The sequence below is a fragment of the Loxodonta africana genome, chromosome 2 (assembly GCF_030014295.1).
Source record: "Loxodonta africana isolate mLoxAfr1 chromosome 2, mLoxAfr1.hap2, whole genome shotgun sequence".
Classification (NCBI taxonomy): Eukaryota; Metazoa; Chordata; class Mammalia; order Proboscidea; family Elephantidae; genus Loxodonta; species Loxodonta africana.
The window spans coordinates 203,751,328-203,767,580 of NC_087343.1; the positions used below are offsets into that span (position 1 = coordinate 203,751,328).

The 16,253-nt window shown below is 41.3% G+C and overlaps 1 pseudogene; it reads left to right on the forward strand.

The window, feature by feature from the left end:
* The first annotated feature begins 284 nt into the window (after positions 1-284).
* LOC100658168 (olfactory receptor 2T11-like) overlaps positions 285-16,253 on the forward strand; it is a 100,118-nt pseudogene continuing 84,149 nt past the window's right edge.

A 16,253-nucleotide genomic window follows, 5' to 3' on the forward strand; every position in this document is an offset into this window, starting at 1 on the left:
TTCACTGTAGGTACCATGCTGTGAAGATCACAACAAGAGAAGGCGAGGCTGAAGTTTCAGGACAGAAAGCAGGCAGAATTAGGTGGGAATGCAGGCACGGCCATCTCACCTGCAAGGAAGGGCACCAAGGCAAGGCTGCAGGCCAAGAAGAGTCGCTTCAGCGCAGCCGGACACATGGCTGCTGGCACGTCCTCTTTCTCTCTCTGTGAAAGAGAGAAGCTAATGAGCCAAACTGATAAGGGGCACACCCAGGTTGCCCCCCGCCCCGCCACCCTCCTACGCGAATGGGCTCTGTGTTGCCCCCAAATGTTCCTCAGACACTAGGCCTCACACTGCCGGGTTACCTTGGGCCTCAGAAAAGACGTCTAGCCTTGCAGGCCCTGCGGGAACTTCTAACTTCTCAAGAGCAAGGTGAGCTGCTGGCTGTGGGTGTGGACAGTGGGGGCCGCGACCCGTTGGAGAACGCAGCACAGGTACCTACCAGGCACAGCTACCCCTGAACGCGGTGCTTCCTGGCACTGATGTGCTTCCTGGCACTGATCTGAAGGAACTGCGCAAGCGCGCGGGGGGGGGGGGCTTTCGCCTTCCGGTGGCCTGGAGGGGGAGGGCAGACGCCACTTGTCCCCACTGGTCCCTTGCTCCCGCTCTTTCTGCCTTAGGAACCCTGGCCTAAGAGGTCCCCGTGCCTTGGGGTGGGGGGCACGTGAGGGGGAAAGCCTGGAGGGCTATGTCTGCAGTTCTGAGATGCGGGAGAACACAGATACGTTACAAACCAAAAAACCACACCGGTTGCCGTGGAGGTGATTCTAACTCACAGTGACCCTATAGGACTGAGTAGAACGGCCTCATAGGATTTCCAAGGAGTGCCTGGTGGATTCGAACTGCCAACCTTTTAGTTAGCAGCCGTAGCTCTTAACCACTACGCCACCAGGATTTCCTCAGAGAAGTTGAGTCCCTGTTTTCCTGATGCTCTGGTTCTGATAGACACTCCCTTCCCCTCTCACCCCCCTCGCTTTCAGGAAGTAAAGAAGTGTTACTGTGGCTGACCCTCGCCCCTACTCCAAGCACCTCTGAGGAGAGAGTATCCAGATGCTTACTCTCTGCCCTGCTTTCTCCTGGATGTACACCATCCAGTACATTTAGAACATTCTGACACTTCAAAGTATCTTCTAATATACCCACAACCTCCTTAGACTGTACACTAAGTGGGCAGGGACCTGATGCACATGCATCATTCACCGTATGCCCAGTCAGTAGCACTGTGCCTAGGACATAAACACACTGTCATTATGTGTGAAATGAATGTAGGAGCCTTCTACCTTTGGGTACAAAACTATTAGAATTTTCCCCAATGCCCCACTGCTGCCTTCAGACTTTGCTTTTTTAGCAGCTGCAAAACCCTATTCCTTTGACGTTTATGACTACAGCCTTCATTCCCCCTCTTCATTTTTTGTGGTAGATTCACCAGCCACTAGGTCACTTCTAACCTTTATCAAGTGTTTTGAGCCTCGTTCATAACCTTCCTCTACACCAGCACTGTGCGAAAGAACTTTCTGCAATGATGAAAATGTTCTGTATCTGATACAGTGCTGTAATGGGTTGAATGATGACCCTAAGGATACATTCACGTATTAGTCCTCAGACCCTGTAAATATTACCTTACATGGCAAAGATGTTATTAAGTTAAGGATCTTGAGAGAAGAAGTTTATCTTGGATTATCTGGGTGGGCCCTAAATGCGGTCATATATGTATCCTTATAAAACAGGGACAAAGACTTTTGAGACAGAGCAGAGAAGACCATGAAGACAGAAAACAGAGTGATGTGATCACAAGCCAAACAACACCTACAGCCTTGGAAGAGGCAAAGAAGGATTCTCTTCTAGAGCCTCTGGAGGGAGCACAAACCTGAAGACATCCAATTTCAGACATCTGGCCTCTGGAACTGTGAGACAATAAATTTCTGCTGTTTTAAGTTGTGCAGTTTGTTGTAATTTGCTCCAGTAGCATTGGGACACTAATATAAGTACTCATGAGGCAAGTGTTGATAAAGAACACTTGAAATGTGGCTAGACTGAGAAACTGAATTTTTAGCTTTATTTAATTTTAACTAATGTAAATTTAAACAGCTCCAAACCCTAGATCCATCATCTTGAGTTCTCTCCTCTGCCTTTTGCCTGCTCTCCACTCCAACAGCTTACTACCACAGTCACATAACGAGATACCTAACTCCCTAGTTCCTGAATTGAATCTGCTATTACTTATGCTGTTTCTCCCACTTCTAGTCCCCTCAGTACTCTCGATCCCCCTCCACTGTAGCCTGTCCTAACCCATGGCTTCTCAACTTTCTTTTTTTAATTCTCATTTTCCCCCCTAAGAAGCCTTTTCAAGATCCTAAAGGTTGACAGTTGAAACCTACCCAGAGGCACCCCGAAAGACAGACTTGGTGATCTGCTTCCATAAAGATTACAGCCAAGAAAACCCTATGGAGCTCTGTTCTACTCTGTAACATATGGGGCTGCCACAAGTTGAAATCAACTTGATGGCAATGGGTTTGGTTTTTTTTTTTTGGAAGAAGCATTTTCAGACATATTTTTAGACATATTTTCCTAATTGGCCTCTCCCCATGAAATTTTAATTATGTTTATCTGTTTATGTACTATGATTCTTTGAAGGGCCACAGACCATTGTAATATCTAAGATTCCCCCTCCCCCACCAAAATCCCCAAGAATTTTGCCCCTTGTGTATGAAATCACCCCCATTGAGAATGCATGTCCTAGCCCAGTGGTCCTCAACCATGAGCAATTCTGCCCCCTCCTTCGTAGGGGACATTTGGCAATATCTAGAGACATTTTTGGTTGTCACAGCTTGGGAGGGGTGTTACAGGCATCTGGTGGTTAGAGGCCAGGGTTGCTGCTCAACATCTAACAATGCACAGGGCACCCCCTCTCCCCCCATCTCACAACAAAGAACTATCTGACTAAAAATGTCAATACAGCTAAGGTTAAGAAATCCTAATCTAGTCCAGCCAACTAAAGACCACCAAGGACAAACCTGTAGTCTGATGTAGTTAAATTTCTTGGTTTGATGAACTTTGGGGCATCTCACCAAACAAAGAATTATTATAGGATTTTCAGGAAATTTAAGAGAAATTTAAATGAAATTCAAAAAGCAAGTTGTATTTGACATCAGGTCTGAACTGTGAGGTGGACATAGGGTCCTGTTTCCTTGAAAACTACAAATTTAAGATAGATGTGGAATGTGGTGTCCAGAAACGCCTTATCCGCACCTTTGCACCTGGGTTGGAAATGAAGGTTGCTTCTCTGTCAAAGTGACTTAGATTCTCCAGGCAAGTTTTTTAGTGAATAAAATAGCAGTCATCACTCAAAGAGGAGGTTGTTATGACACTGAAGTATGTCCTTGGGAGAAATACTGCTTTTGTTAACTTGAACCTGTCTTTGTTTGTGTGTCTTCTCAGCCAGATAAATGGCAGAGAAGATGTTAACTCTTTAAGTCAGTTTTGTTTAAGCTGATTTTTACTTTCTCAAGTCCCATCAATACCTTAAATCCTTTGAAGCCATCCTTTGTCCCCTTCCACCAGAAAGTCCTTTTATTTTCTCAACTCATTGCTGATCCAGTTTAGACCCCAGTTACTATCCCTTTAGTCTCTGGCTTATGCACTTGCTGCCTTAGTGTCCTATAAAAGATGAAGCCAAAAGGGCAACACCTGCCCAAAAGCAATGACAAGAAGGCAGGAAGGAACAGGAAAATTGGATGGATGGAAACAGGGAATTGGGATGTGGAGCAAGGGGTTTTATGATAGGAAAAGCCGAGTGGAAGCCGCTAGAACTGCCCCTACCTAGGAAAATAGTAAACCAAAATCAATACCACACTCCTAGAGGGATCGCAAAGATTACTGCCACCATCAAGGACTTGAAGGATGCAGGGGTGGTGATCCCTACCACATCCCCGTTCAACTTGCCTATATGGCCTGTGCAAAAAACATATGGACCTTGAAGAATGACAGTAGGCTATCGAAAACTTAACTAGGTGGTCACTCCAATTGCAGCTGCCATTCCAGATGTAGTTTCATTGCTTGAGCAAATTGATGTCTCCTGGTATCTGGTATGCTGTTGATCTGGGTAATGCCTTTTTCTCCATACGTGTTTTGAAGGACCATCAGAAGTGGTTTGCCTTCAGCTGGCAAGGCCAGCAAAGCACCTTCACTTGCCTACCTCAGAGCTACATAAACTGTCCAGCCCTATGTCATAATTTAGTCCGGAGGGACTTTGATCGCCTTTCCCTTCCACAAGACGTCACACTGGTCCATTACATTGATGACATTATGCTGATAGGACCTAATAAGGAAGAAATGTCAATGACTCTAGACTTATTGATTAAACATTTGCATGCTAGAAGGTGGGAAATTAATCCCACAAAAATTCAGGCACCTTCCACTTCAGGTAAATTTCTAGGGGTCCAGTGGTGTGGGGCATGTAAAGCGAAGGATAGGTATTGCATCTGGCTGCTCCCACAACTAAAAAGGAGGCTTAACACCTAGTGGGCCTCTTTGGATTTTGGAGGCAACATATTCCTCATTTGGGTGTACAACTCTGGACTATTTATCAAGTGACTCAAAAATGTGCTAGTTTCGAGTGGGGCCCAGAACAAGAGAAGACTCTGCAACAGGTTCAGGCTGCTGTGCAAGCCACTTGGACCATAGGATCCAGCTGATCCAATGGTTCTTGGAGTGTCAATGGCAGATAGAGATGCTGTTTGGAGTCTTCGGCAGACTGCTATTGGTGAATCACAGTGCAGACCGTTAGGATTTTGGAGTGTTGCCCTGCCATCCTCTGCAGGTAACTACTCTCCTTTTGAGAAACAGCTTTCGGCTTGTTACTGGGCCTTAGTAGAGACTGAACGCTTAACCATGGAACAGGAAGTCACCATGCGGTCTGAGCTGCCCACCATGAACTGGGTATTGTCTGACCCACAGAGTCATCAAGCTGGACTTGCACAGCAGCACTCCATCATTAAATGGTATACATGAGATCGGGCCCAAGCAGGACCTTAAGGCAAAAGTAAGTTGTGTGAGGAGGTGGCCCAAATGTCCAGGGTCTCTACTTCTGTCACATTACCTTCCATCTCCCAGTCTGCACTTATGGCCTCATGGAGAGTTCCTTATGATCAGTTGACTGAAGAAGAGAAAACTCGTGCCTGGTTTACAGATGGTTCTGCACAGTACGCAGGCACCACTTGAAAGTGGACAGCAGCAGCACTACAGCCCCTTTCTGGGCCCTCCCTGAAGGACAGTGGTGAAGAAAAATCCTCCCAAAGGGGAGAACTTTAAGCAGTGCACCCCTAGAGGTCTTAGTTCCAAAGGGGAGAATGTTCCCACCTGGAGACACATCACTGATTCCATTGAACTGGAAGCTAAGAATGGTAGCTGGCCACTTTGGTCTCTCTATGCCTCCGGATCAACAGACAAAGAAAGGAGATATTATACTGGCTGGTATGATTGATCCTAATTACCAAGAGGAAATCAGATTGACGTTACATAACAGAGGTAAAGAAGCGTATGTCTGGAAAGCAGGCGATCCCTTAGGATGTCTCTTACTACTTCCATGCCCTGTGATTAAAGTCACTGGAAAACTACAGCAACCCAGTTCCGACATGACTAGTAATGGCCCAGACCCTTCAGGAATGATGGGTGCCACTGCGTAAAGAACCACGACCAGCTGAGGTGTTTGCAAAGGGCTGAGGGAATACAGAATGGGTGGTGGAAGAAGATAGTTCTAAATACCAGTTATGTCCATGTGACCAGTTGCAGAAATGAGGACTGTAATTGTTATGAGTGTTCCTGCTTTGTATGTGTGCATCAAATATTTTTGTTTTCTTTGCTTATAAAATATAAGATGTAAACTGGGCTAGTGTGTTTTTGGTTGCACACATGTTAGTTGTATCATGTCAGATGCAAGTATGACTTTGTATTTGTCTTTATTCAGAGATTATGTATGGTTTGGGGAGATGTGTATGGGTGCCAGGTTGACACCTGTGATGGTTAAGACTGTGTGTCAACTTGGCTGGGCCATGATTCCCAGTGTTTATATGTGATCACCGCCATGATGGGATCTGCTGTGAGCAGCAAATCAGTTGAAAGGGAGTTTCCTTGGGCATGTGGCCTGCGTCTGAATTTAAGTGAATGTCTGGCTTTTGCCTGCTTTGAATCCTGCAGCTGCCTCCTGTTTGTCTGACCTCCAGTCCTTGGGACTTGAACTAGCAGCTTACCTGCTGATCTTGGGATTTGTTGATCTTCACAGCCTACAAGCAAGAGCCCTGCTCTCTAACCTGCCGATCTTGGGTTTGCCAGCCTCTGTGGCTACGTGAATCAGGAGAAGCCTCTATTCTGATCCATAAATTTCAGATGTTACAACTCTACAATCATGGGGGCCATTTCCTTGACATGAGTCTCTGTATATACATATTCATACACTTTACTGGTTTTGCTTCTATAGAGAACCCAACCTAAGAGAGTAGGTCAGGAATCCAGGCACAGGTTACCTGATTGTTTGCTTGAGATCTCACTAGGGTAAAATCAAGATGTTGGCCAGGGCTGTGATCTCATCTGAGGCTTGGGGTTCTTTTCCAAGTTCTTTCAGGTTCTTGGTAGAATTCAATTCCTTGCTAGGACTGAGGCCCCTGTTTTCTCATTCGTTGATGCCTAAGGGCTATTCTAAGCTCTTAGAGGCCACCCTCATGTCCTAGGCACGTGGGCTCTCAGACATGGCACTTCAGAGACAGCAGGAGAATCTCTAGTCTTTTAGGATGGAGTCTTATATAATGTCAACATAATCATGGAACAACTATCCCATCACCTCACTCAAATAATGTAACCCATTCTATCAAATTCATAGGTCCCACCCACATTCAGGAGGATTATACAGAGTGTGTAAAGCAAGGTGCAGGGACCTTGGGGATATCTTAGGATTTTGCCACTTCTTCTAAAGGAAACTGGGAGATAGTAAGGCTTGAGGTATGAGCAGCATGGTAGTGGGTCAAAATAGCTCTTTTGTAGTACAGGAGATAAAGTTAATTATAAAAACCTAGGTCTGTGAAGTACACTAGAACTCACACTTGAAGTTGTACAGCATGGCTGTTTAGAAGGCTGTGTAGTTTTTCTCTAGAGCTCAGCAGCCAGGGTAGTCAAGGGGGAGGTTAACACATTGTTTGATTCAGCACTGGAGTTTTTCCAGGTGAATGTAACCTAAAGAACACAGAATAAAGTTGTGTATAACATTACCTAGAGAACTATTAGAAGAAATTTCTTATAGAGGTCTAGGCTGAGTAGATAAAAACATGAAAAAAGCAGAGTATAATGGGTAGTGAGGAGGGAGAACAGTCCTGAAAATAGCATGTTTTTGGGAAGACAGTGGTTTTGTTCAAAACAAGGTATCTGAAATAAAGATTTCAGGGGGAAACAATTCTTGGCGATGGCACAATTTTTTTTTTTTTTTTTACATTTCGTTGTGCTTTAAGTTAATTTCTCATACAAAATTTTTATACACATATAATGTGACAACACACACCCCATTTCTACCCCTCGTTTCCCATGTGCATTCAACCAGCTCTTATCCCTTTCTGCCTTTTCATCCTACCTCCTGACAGGAGCTGCTCATTTAGTCCCATGTATCTACTGGAAGGAAACCCTGGTGGCGTAGTGATTAAGTGCTACGGCTGCTAACCAAGAGGTTGGCAGCTCGAATCCGCCAGGCGCTCCTTGGAAACTCTATGGTGCAGTTCTACTCTGTCCTATAGGGTCTCTATGAGTCGGAATCGACTCGAAGGCAGTGGGTTTGGTTTTTGTTTTTTTTTTTATCTGCTGGAAACCCTGGTGGTGTAGTGGTTAAGTGCTACAGCTGCTAACCAAAAGGTCAGCAGTTTGAATCCACCAGGAGCTCCTTGGATACTCTATGGGGCAGTTCTACTCTCTCTTAAAGGGTCACTATGACTCAGAATTGATTCGGCGGCAGTGGGTTTGGTTTTTCGGTTTTTTTAATCTACTTGAACTAAGAAGCACACTCTTCATGAGTATAATTTTATGTTCTATAGTCCAGTGTAATCTTAGTCTGAAGAGTTGGCTTCAGGGATGGTTTTAAGTCTGGGTTAACAGAGAGTCTGAGGACCATGTCTTCTGGGGTTCCTCTAGTCTCATTCAGATGATTAAGTCTAGTCTTTTTACATGAATTTGAATTATGCACCACACTTTTCTCCTTCTCCATCAGGGACTCTGTTGTGTTCCCTGTCAGGGGGGTCATTGGTGGTAGCCAGGCATCATGTAGTTCTTCCGATGTCAGGCTGATAGAGTCTCTGGTTTATGTGGTCCTTTTGTCTCTTGGGCTAATATTTTCCTTGTGTCTTTGGGGTTCTCCATTCTCCTTTGCTTCAGGTGGGTTGGGACCAATTGATGCATCTTAGATGGTCGCTCACAATCTTTTTAAGACCCCAGATGCCACTCACCAAAGCGGAATGCAGAACGTTTTCTTAATAAACTTTGTTATGCCCATTGACCTAGATATCCCCTGAAACCATGGTCCTCAGACCTCTGCCCAAGCTACTCTGCCCCTCAAAGTGTTTGGTTGTGTTCAGGAAACTTATTAGCATTTGGTTTAGTCCAGTTGTGCTGACTTCCCCTGTATTGTGTGTTGCCCTTCCCTTCACCTAAGGTAATTCTTGTCTACTACCTAGTTAGTGAATTCCCCTCTCTCTCCCTCCCCACCCTTATAACCATCAAAGAATGTTTTCTTCTGTGTTTAAACTTTTTCTTGAGTTCTTATAATAGTGATCTCATACAATGTTTGCCCTTTTTCGACTGACTAATTTCACTCAGCATAAAGCCTTCCAGATTCATCCATGTTGTGAGATGTTTTTCAGATTCATCATTGTTCTTTATAGTTGTATAGTATTCCGTTGTGTTAATATACCATAATTTGTTTATCCATTCATCTGTTGATGGGCACCTTGGTTGTTTCCATCTTTTTACTATTGCGAACAATGCTGCAATGAACATGGGTGTGTATATATCTATTTTTGTGTGGGCTGTTATTTATCTAGGGTATTTTCCAAGAAGTGGGATTGCTGGATCATATGTACTTCCATTTCTAGCATTTTAAGGAAGCGCCAAATGAATTTTCAAAGTGGTTGTACCATTTTACATTCTCACCAGTATGTAAGTGTTGCCGTCTCTCCACAATCTCTACAACATTTATTATTTTGTATTTTTTGGATTAGTGCCAGCCTTGTTGGGGTGAAATGGTACTTCACGATTTGCATTTCTCTGATGGCTAATGATCCTGACATTTCCTCATGTATCTGGTAGCCTCCTGAATGTCTTCTTTAGTGAAGTGCCTGTTTATATCCTTTGCCAATTTTTCAGTTGGGTTGTCTTTTTGTTGTTGAGGTTTTGCAGTAGATTTTAGACATTAGACCCTGATCAGATATATCATAGCCAAACATTTTTTTCCAGTATGTAGGTTGCCTTTTTGCTCTTTGGGTGAAGTCTTTTGTTGAGCATAAATGTCTCATTTTTAGGAGCTCTAGTTATCTAGATTTTCTTCTAGGATTTGTGCATTGTTAGTTATGTTTCGTATTCTGTTTATGCCATGTATTAGGGCTCCTAGCATTGTCCCTCTTTTTTCTTCCAGGATCTTTGTCATTTTAGAGTTTATATTTAGGTCTTTGATACATTTTGAGTTAGTTTTTGTACATGGTGTGAGGTATGAGTCTTGTTTCATTTTTAGGCACATGGATATCCAGTGATGCCAGCACCATTTGTTAAAAAGACTGTCTTTTCCCCATTTAACAGACTTTGGGCCTTTGACAAATATCAGCTGCTTATAGCTGGGTGAAATTACATCTGGATTCTCAATTCTATTCCATTGGTCTGCGTATATGTTGTTGTACCAGTACCAGGCTGTTCTGACTACTGTGGCTGTATAATAGTTTCTAAAATCAGTTAGTGTGAGGTTCCCGCTTTGTTCTTCTATTTCAGTAATGCTTTACTTATCCGGGGCCTCTTCCCTTTCCATATGAAGTTGGTGATTTGTTCCTCCATCTCATTAAAAAATGTCACTGAAATTTGGATTGGGATTGCATTGTATCTGTAGATTGCTTTGGGTTGAACTGACATTTTCACAAAGTAGAGTCTTCCTATACATGACCAAGGTATGTTTTTCCACTTATATAATTCTCTTTTGGTTTCTTGAAGTAGTGTTTTGTCGTTTTCTTTGTATACGTCTTTTACGTCTCTGGTAAGATTTATTCCGAAGTATTTTATCTCCCTGGGGACTATAGAAAATGGTATTGATTTGGTGATTTCCTCTTTGAAGTTCTCTTTGTTGGTGTAGAGGAATCCAACTGATTTTTGTATGTTTATCTTGTATCCTGATCCTTTGCTGAAATCCCCTGTTCGTTCCAGTAGTTTTCTTGTGGATTCTTTGAGGTTTTCTCTGAATAAGATCATTATCTTCTGAAAATAGGGATACTTTCACTTGCTTCTTACCAGCGTGGATGCCCTTTATTTCTTTTTCATGCCTTATTGCTCTGGCTAGGACATCCAGCACAATGTTGAATAAGAGTGGTGATAAAGGGTGTCCTTGTCTGGTTCCCATCCTCAAGGGGAATGTGTTCAGACTCTCTTCATTTAGGATGATGTTGGGTGTTAGCTTTGTATAAATGTTCTTTATTATGTTGAGGAATTTTCCTTCTATTCCTATTTGCTGAGAGTTTTTATCATGAATGGATGTTGGACTTTGTCAAATGCCTTTTCTGCATCAGTCAGTAAGATCATGTGGTTCTTGTCTTTTGTTTATGTGATTGATTACATTAATTGGTTTTCTAATGTTGAATCATCCCAGCATACCTGGTATGAATCCCACTTGGTCTTGATGAATTATTTTTTCTGATATGTTGTTGAATTCTATTGGCTAGAATTTTCTTGAGGATTTTTACTTCTATATTCATGAAGGATATTCTGTAATTTTCTTTTTTTGTGGTGTCTTTATCTGGTTTTGCTATCAGGGATATGCTGGCTTCATAGAATGAGTTTGGGAGTATTCCATTCTTGTCTATCCTCCAAAATACCTTTAGTAGTAGTGGTGTTAACTCTTCTCTGAAGGTTTGGTAGAATTCTCTGGGGAAGGCATCAGGGCCAGGGTTTTTTTTCTTGGCCGGGGGGCGGAGGGGGGAGTTTTTAAAATTTCCTCTTCTATCTCTTCTTTTGTTATATGTTTACTTGTTTAGTTGTTTTGTCTGTCTTTGGGTTAGTTTATGTAGGTAGTATGGTTCTAGAAATTTGTCCATTTTCTCTAGGTTTTCAAACTTGTTGCAGTACAACATTTCATAGTATTCTGTTATGATTCTTTTAATTTCCATTGGGATATCACCCATCTCATTTCTTATTCGGGTTTTCACTTCCTCTCCTTTTTTTCTTTTGTCAGTTTAGCCAGTGGTTTATTGATTTTGTTGATGTTTTCAAAGAACCAACTTTTGGTCTGGTTAACTCAATTGTTTTTCTGTTCTCTATTTCATTTATTTCTGCTGTAATTTTTATTCTCAGCTTTCTTCTGGTGCCTGTGGGCTTCTTTTGCTGTTCTCTATTTGTTTGAGTGGTAGGGTTAATATTTTGATTTTGGCCCTTTTTTCTTTTTGCATGTGTCCATTTATTGCTATACACTGACCTCTGAGCACTGCTTTTGCTGTGTCCCATGCTGGTAGGATGTGTTTTCTTTCTCATTTGATTCTGTGAATTTCTTTATTCCGACCTTGATTTCTTCTATAACCCAGGCATTTTTGAGCAAGGTGTTGTTCAGTTTCCGTATATTTGATTTTTTTTCTTTCTTTTCCAGTAATTGATTTCTACTTTTATGGCTTTATGATCAGAAAAGATGCTTTGTATTATTTTGATGTTTTGGATTCTATTAAGTCTTGCTTTGTGGCCTATTCTGGAGAATATTCCAGGTGCATTGGAAAAGAAAGTGTTCTTGGCTACTGTTGGGTGGAGTGTTCTGTGTAAGTCTATGAGATCAAGTAGGTTGGTTGTGACATTTAGGTCTTCTGTGTCTTTATTGAACTTCTTTCTGGATGTTCTGTCCTTCACAGAAAGTGGTGCATTGTGGAGCTATCTATCTCTCTTTTCAATGCTGTTAGAGGTTGTTTTATGTATTTTGGAGAGCTGTTTTTGGGTGTGTAAATATTTATTCTGGTTATGTTATCCTGGTGTATTGGCCCTTTAATCATTATATAGTGTCCTTCCTTATCCTTTGTGGTGGATTTTGCTTTACTGCCTATTTTGTCAGAGGTATTACTGTCACTTCTGCTCTCTCTCTTTTTTTTTGCTCCTTAAAGTCTTTATTGTACACTGGGTTCACGTTGAGTTTGTGGAAAACAAAGAGTTCAATTATTTTCACATGAACTGATCTCTCCATTTTGGTGTGTTTACAATTCATTTCAACTTTTAATGTGCAGAGCCTTACATTTATCTCTGTCACATTTGCTCTTCTTGGCTTTGGGATGTTATTGCAGCCTATAAGATTCATGATGAACTTTGTTTCTGTCACCCAGAGTATCTGTTAGCAGTTTTTCAAAGTGTTTGTCATCTTCATTCCAAGTTGCCCTTGAGCCAGACAGCGAAGTGGAGAGCTCTGTGATCCTTCTTTCTTTCTTTCTTTTTTTTTTTTATTGTGCTTTAAGTGAAAGTTTATAAATCAAGCCAGTCTCTCATACAAAAATTTATATACACCTTGCTATATACTCCTAGAACACACTCCTTCTCTTCACCCTGTATTCCCCGTGACCATTCAGCCAGCCGTCTCATCTCTCCTGCAGAGGCTGCCCACATACTCTCATGTGTCTACTTGAGCCAAGACGCTCACTGCTCATCAGTATCATTTTCTATTTTATAGTCCAGTCCCTTTCATGTCTGAAGAGTTGGCTTTGGGAATAGTTTGAGTCTTGGGCTAACAGAAGGTCTGGATACCATGACTTCCGGGGTTTTTCTAGTCTCAGTCAGACCATTAAGTCTTATATTTTTATGAGAATTTGAGGTCTGCATCCAACTGCTTTCCTGCTCCATCAGGGACTCTGTTGTGTTTTCTCTCAGGGCAATCATTGGTTGTTAGCCAGGCACCATCTAGTTCTTCTGGTCTCACACTGATATAGTCTCTGGTTTATGTGGCCCATTCTGTCTCTTGGGCTCATAATTACCTGGTGTCTTTGGTGTTCTTCATTCTCCTTTGCTTCAGGTGAGTGGAGGCCAACTGATGCGTCTTAGACGGCAGCTTGCTACTGTTGAAGACCCCAGATGCCAGTCAACAAAGTGGAATGCAGAATGTTTTCTCAGTAGATTTTATTATACTAGCTGACCTAGGTTAGGCGTCCCCTGAAACCATAGTCCCCAGACTCCTGCCCCTGTCACTCTGGCCTTCAAAGCATTAGGTTTATTCAGAAAACCTCTTTGATTTTGGTTTAATCCAGTTGTGCTCACCTCTCCTGTGTTGCATGTTGTCTTTCCCTTCACCTAAAATAGTTCTTGTCTACTATGTAATTAGTAAATACACTCTCCCTCCCTCCCTCTCTGCTCTATGATGCTGAATTCCTCCCACACTAAGACACTCTCCTTAAACTTACCATAAGGTCTCAATGCCTTTTTTTTTTTTTTTTTGAGGCTCTTGCTTCTGCATTCACTCTGTTCTGTGTCATGTCTAAGCTAGATTTTAGGAAGAAGCCAGCAGACTGTGTCACTTCTCCATCTTATTAAAAAATGAAACTGTGTCCTTCTCATCTTTTCTTGGCTTTGAGGAATCAGGTTAAAGGTACCAAAATATATATACATATTTTTTATTGTGCTTAGGTAAAAGTTTACAAATCAAGTCACTCTCTCATACAAAATTTATATACACCTTGATATGTACTCCTAGCTGCTCTATCCCTGAGACATCATACTCCTTCTCTTCACCCTGTATTCCCTATGTCCTTTCAGCTAGCTTCTGTCCCTCTCTGCCTTCTCATCTCCCCTCCAGGCAGAAGCTTCCTACAAAAGAACATATAGAAAGAGAGCAACAATTGAAACCCCCAGGCACCAGAAGAAAGCAAATAATAAAAATCAGAGCAGAATTAAATGACATAGGGAACAGAAAAACAACTGAAAGAGTTAACAAGGCCAAAACTGGTGCTTTGAAAAAATTAACAAAATCGATAAACCACTGGCCAAACTGAAAAAAGAAAAACAGGAGAGAAAGCAAATAACCTGAATATGAAATGAGATGGGTGATATCACAACAGACCAAACTGAAATTAAAAGAATCATATCAGATTACTATTAAAAATTGTACTCTAGCAAATTTGAAAACCTAGAAGATATGGATGAATTTCTAGAAACACACTATTATTTACCTAAACTAACACAAACAGAGATAGAATAACTAAATAAACCCATAACAAAAGAAGAGATTGAAAAGGTAACTAGAAAACTCCCAAGAAAAAAAAAAATCCCTGTCCCTGAAGGGTTCACTGAAGAGTTCTACCAAACTTTCAGAGAAGAGTAACACCACTACTAATAAAGGTATTTCAGAGCATAGAAAAGGATGTATTCCATCCCAAATTCTTTCTATGAAGCCAGCCTACCCCTGATACCACAACCAGGTAAAGACATCACAAAAAAAGAAAATTATAGACCTATATCCCTCATGAACTGAGGTGCAAAAATCCTCAGCAAAATCCTAGCCAATAGAATTTAACAATATATCAAAAAAATAAGTCACCATCATCAAGTGGGATTCATACTAGTTACACAGGGATGGTTCAACATTAGAAAAACAATCAATGTAATACATTGTATAAATAAAACAAAAGACAAGGACCACACGATCTTATCAATTGTTGCAGAAAAGGCATTTGACAAAGTCCATCACCAATTCATGATAAAAACTCTCAGGAAAACAGGAATAGAAGGAAAATTCCTCAACATAATAAAGGATATTTATTTATACAAAGCCAACAGCCAACATCATCCTAAATGGAGAGAGTCAGAAATTATTCCCCTTAAGAATGGGAACCAGACAAGGATGGCCTTTATCATTGCTCTTGTTCAACATTGTGCTGGAATTCCTAAACAGAGCCATTGAGCTAGATACAGGAACAAAGGGCATTCAGATTGGTAAAGAAGAGGTAAAAGTATCTCTACTTGCAGATGACATGATCTTATACACACAAAACCTTAAAGAATCCTCAAGAAAACTACTGAAACTAATAGGAGAGTTCACCAGAGTATCAGGACACAAGATAAACATTCAAAAATCAGTTGGATTCCTCCACACCAGCAAAGAGTACTTCCAAGAGGAAATCACCAAATCAATACCATTTACAGTAGCTCCCAAGAAGGTAAAATACTTAGGAATAAATCTTACCAGAGACGTTCATGAGGGATATAGGTCTATAATTTTCTTTTCTTGTGGTGTCTTTACCTGGTTTGGATATCAGGGATTTGCCGGCTTCTTACAATGAGTTTGGTAGTATTCCATCCTTTTCTATGCTCTGAAATACCTTTAGTAGTGGTATTAACTCTTCTCTGAATGTTTGGTAGAACTCTGCAGTGAAGCTGTCCGGACCAGGGCTTTTTTTTGTTGGGAGTTTTTTGATTACCTTTTCAATCTCTTCTTTTGTTATGGGTCTATTTAGTTGTTCTTACCTCTGTTTGTGTTAGTTTAATAGGTAGATGTTTCTGGGAATTCATCCATTTCTTCTAGGTTTTCAAATTTGTTAGAGTACAATTTTTCATAGTAATCTGATATGATTCTTTTAATTTCAGTTGGGTCTCTTGTAATGTCATCCACCTTGTTTCTTATTTGGGTTATTTACTTCTCCTGTTTTTCTTTTGTCAGGTTGGCCAGTGGTTTATCAATTGTGTTGATTTTTTCAAAAAACCAGTTTTTGGTCTTGTTAATTCTTTCAATTGTTTTTCTGTTTTCTATTTCATTTAGTTCAGCTCTAATTTTTATTATTTGTTTTCTTCTGGTGCCTGTGGTTTTCTTTTGTTGCTGTCTTCCTATTTGTTCAAGTTGTGGGGATAATTCTTTGATTTTGGTCCTTTCTTCTTTTTGGATGTGTGCACTTATTGATATAAATTGGCCTCTGAGCACCGCTTTTGCTGTGTCCCAAAGGTTCTGATAGGAAGTGTTTTCATTCTTATTGGATTCTCTG